This window comes from Sciurus vulgaris (genome assembly GCF_902686455.1).
Source record: "Sciurus vulgaris genome assembly, chromosome: 8".
Lineage (NCBI taxonomy): Eukaryota > Metazoa > Chordata > Mammalia > Rodentia > Sciuridae > Sciurus > Sciurus vulgaris.
This window is the reverse complement of record NC_136468.1, coordinates 126,581,953-126,586,491: the sequence shown is the minus strand read 5'-3', so window position 1 is coordinate 126,586,491 and position 4,539 is coordinate 126,581,953.

The window sequence follows — 4,539 nt, the reverse complement described above, 5'->3', positions numbered from 1 at the left end:
AGAAAGATCAGAATCTGATCTAGTCAGAGAAAGCAGCCATGACCACTTGTTGTTCTGGAACAACAGTACAAATGGAAGCCCATAATTCTATATATCATATGCTTAAAAGTTACATCTCAAGCTCTGCTTGAGTTCAAGCTCATGTTCTCAGGCTGGTGGTCCAATCAGAGCCTTAGACCCTTTTCTGGGGATGCCTTTGTGAAGTTATCCTGCTGGCTTCTGACCTAAGTGAGAACAGATATGTCAAGACAAAGCCTGTCTGAAGACACCCAGGCACGGATCAGCCCAAACCCAGAATGGAGAGCATCCATGCCCAGGTTCTCAGGGAGTCAAGAGGGACAGGTTCCACTTCCCCATACTTATCCCACAAAAGGTCCTTGGGCAGATCTAAAGGTCTTTCAAAAGAAAACCCCTGAGTACAAAATAGAGAGGGATAAAGAAGTGGGGAAGCTGGTCTGTCTAGACACCCACACTGGATACTGGAACAGAAGTTTAAGCAAAATTGGTCTCTCCTCTTCTGATGAGCCAGGACTGGGGCTTCATCCTCATGCACATCCATACTCTCAGTTCTGCTCTGTGCCTGAACACTTCTGTCAAATTCTTCTAGAAGGTGACTTGCTTGCAATGCTTGATTGCTTTGTTGGTTACAGATCCTTCAAAAATTTTTCTTTGGAAAAATAAAATTGGTCTCATGTTTTAGTATTTGTGGTATGAAATGTCATTGTTCAGACTCAGTTCCAAAGACCCCTCTTGCCTGTGTCTAAGGGCAGAATTGAAAGCACCCCATCATTTTTAGGTCCATAGAAACCAAGAGGAATGTAATTGATTGCCCTAGGTATCAGGCATCCCCTGACAGCGACTCCTGCTCCATTGGTACTGGAGGTACCCCACCAATCTTGTCTCAGGAGTCCTGATAGAGCAACATTACCTTCCGTAGAGAAAGAACTTTTTAAAAATGGAGTTTAGAAGGCACTAGAGAACATCTTCAAGTATGGGCATAGATGTCTATTGCAGAAAGTAAATCTGGACAAATGAGTCTGGCACATAGCTCTTAGGAAGAGGGGATTACAACAGAGCACCAGCTTTGCAGTAAAGGCTTAGCTTGCAAGATAGCCTTAAGACAGCAATGGGCACTGTCTTAAGTTATGGAAGTTATGATTCCAGTCTGGGGAAGATTAGGGGTAACCCACATACAAAAATAGTCAGGACCCACAGAAATATCACCTTCAAATACATATCTCATGAGTGCCTACAATTTTGTGCTGTTTATCTCAAAAGAGGAAATAGATACCAAGGTAAAGGGATTGACTGAGGTATCACAAAAAACCTAAAACAAGTAGGGAGATAAGGTCTGTGTAGAACTGATCCTAATAAAATGACTGTGCTCTCCAAATCAGGTTTTCTTAAACTGATAAGCATCATCTTTTTAAATGTAAATATAATTGTGAACTGTAAGTAGATAGAGCTCTTAGAGTTGAGTTCATCATACTCCCTATTCCACTTATTTGAAGATTGTCAGTTTAGTCAGGGGCTCTACTATGCATACTTGTGACCAAATGATTTTGGTTCTGTGTAGACTCTTTGGAAAGCTGATGAATAGAGAAAGTATTTTTAAGAGCCGTCCCATAGGAGGGGTGTGGCTCAGTGGTGGAGCACCTGCTTGGTATACCTGAGGTTTCAAAAAATATTAAAAAAAATTTTTTTTGCACTCAGCAACTGGTTTCAACAATGAATCATGAATAACATAAGAACTTCAGAAATTCAGAAATCCATGCTGCTGCATAAGACAAGGAAACTGCAATTCCAGATGTCCTCCCATTAGCACGCAAACAGACGTACTAAGGAGCTGTCTGAATTGGACTGGAAATAGGAGTTTGAATTTATAGGATTGACAGATACCTTGAAGAATGAATAACACAAATATACACACACAAAACATGGAGAATTATAGAACCTTGCTAACTGCCTTGATTTAGAATAAAAAAATAGGTCAAGATAAATTACTTTCAATTTTGTTTCAAAAATTGGGGACCCATCCACAGAAGGTATGCTTTAAATATAGAAGACCTTGCAAATATTATATCTATTATTAAATAGTAAACATACCTCTTGACTTTCAAATTAGGATCCACCTATAATAAAATAGTTTTAGTCCGATATAACATCTTCTCAGGCAATGTTAAACTATATCAGAACAGGACAGACAAATTTTATCTGAGTTCATTCAAACTATCGCACACAAATGTCTACCTCTCTCCTCCATCTCCTGCCTGCATCCACGAAGCAGGGACAAACAGCATTTCAATCTGTATAAACAGCCCATCTCCATCTTCTCAGCGGAAGCTCATACATGATGATAAGTTGAACAGTTTTCCAGGAAATATAGAGAAAAAAACAAATAGTATGGCAACATTGTGTTTAATTTCTGCTTTTTTTTTTCCAGCTTCAGATAGCAAAATGCTTAAGCACTGAAATAAGTGAAAAAAAAAAAAAAACAGTTTTAAGAATATAGTTCAGGACATTAGTATAACTTCGATCACCTCCTTTTTTTTTGTTAGGCTTCTTTGTGTGTATGTGGGGGAGTGGGAGTTAGGTTGTTTTATTCCAAGTGTTTAAACCAAAACAAACAAATGGTCACAGATTGCATACAACTGCCTGCCCACCCAGGTTTATTTCTTATGTAGGTAAATTGAAGTTGAAATTAAAATAGTCCTATAAAAAGTTTAAATCCTACCTTTCCAATAATAGCTAAGAATATTTGAGAATGCTGCAGGCCCTCAGACAAACAAGATGCTGTAATTGTGTCCTTAAAAATTAAAAAGAAATGTTATAAAATTATTAAAGGTCTTCTAAAGGAATGTCCCCAAAGTATTATAATTTTATTGTAAATGTATAATAATAATCTCTCAAACCTAAAACTGGTCTTTCAATTTTACTTCTGGACAACCCTCCCCTACTCCACCCCCTTCCTTTCTTTTCCTTTCTTCTTATTTTCCTTCTTTCTTTTACAAAAGAACAATATCCCAAGGTTTTGTTTCCTGCTCTTTTTGTATATCGCATTCATCACTGTTTTAAAAAAAACTAATTGACTTTCAAATCTTTGTGTGAAAGCAGAATAATTGGATTAACTACATTAAAGTAAAAATTATTCATGTGTTTTATTATTTTAATTAACATGTAAAAAATAATTATGGAAGTATTTGCTTTGGGAGGACTCCTAGAAGTGCAATTAAAAAGATCATAAATGTAAGAAGTTTCATTGCAACTGGCAAAATTTCTTGAAGAACAAATGCAAGGTCAAGCTTTTACTATAAGTGTGGTGGTGTGATTGCTTTGCCATCTTATAATCACAGTACATATTTCTCTTGTTTTTTAAAATTTGATTCACATTTTCTGATTACTGGTAACACTGAACATTTATGTATAGTTATTACTCACTTGAGTTTCTTTAGTTAATTGTCTTATCCCTTGTTTAGTAAGGTTTATTATTTTTGCTTTGCATTTTTTTTAGTTTTCAGATTTAGAGAATATTTTAACATTAGTATGTGAAATGCATGGTATTTTGGTTATTTTCATTATTTTTCAGGATAATATGTCCGCTATCTCTAGAGGCAGTAAACATAAACCTATATAGTATCCATTTGATCACCTCCTTTTTATTCTCTAACATTCCCCACAATAAATCAGCCCCATTTCCCCCACGCCTTCCTCACACTCGCTTTACCCTCCCGTTCTGATTTTGGATTTCCCCCGAATATAAATCTGTGACAACGGTATCTATGTATGATATTAATGGTGCCAAGGAGGGCTGGTGTGAAGTGAGGGAGCTTGCCAAGAAAGGAGAAATCTGAGCACAGCCGTTCCTTTTTTGCAGTATGCTCTCCATCATCTGCAGGACAAATGTAACATCATTAGGGGAGAAAAGGAAAGAAGGGGAGAAAAAAAAGAAAGAGGGAAGAGGAGGTAGGAAAGTAGTCATTCTGTAAGGAAATGGCTAAGTTGGAGGTTCCAATCAATCTTACTAAGCCAGGTCCCCTGAGATACTGTCAGCCTGTAGGCAAAACAGATTGCTGGAGAGATCACTGAGAGTCAAACAAACAAACAAGCAAACGAACAGAAAACCAGGAAAATAAAAGTTATCAGAGATTTACTCAATTACCAGTTGGCACTATAAATTCATTTTCCAGTTCACCCATATACCCAAGAAGGAGAAAGAAGTTTGGGTTATTATAAAATAAAGGAATCCAGGCATTTGGCAGTGCAGGAGGTATTTACCAAAGTAGTCAATAGCATTTGTTGGTGGTGCAAAATGAGATTAATTATTGCAGATATCTTATGAGCCAAGGTTTTTTTAAAAATGTAAGGAAAGAAGTTTGAAGTTGATCTTTACCTAAGGCCAGGTTGTCCATTGGTGTGAGCCTGAGTTTATACAATGGGAGGGTATCTGGTTCCTCTTGTCTCTTCACATCACTCAGCTGTATGTGTGAGGACAGTATCCAGCTGAAGATCTTTAAGTGAGGCTACATATCAGTTGATGGC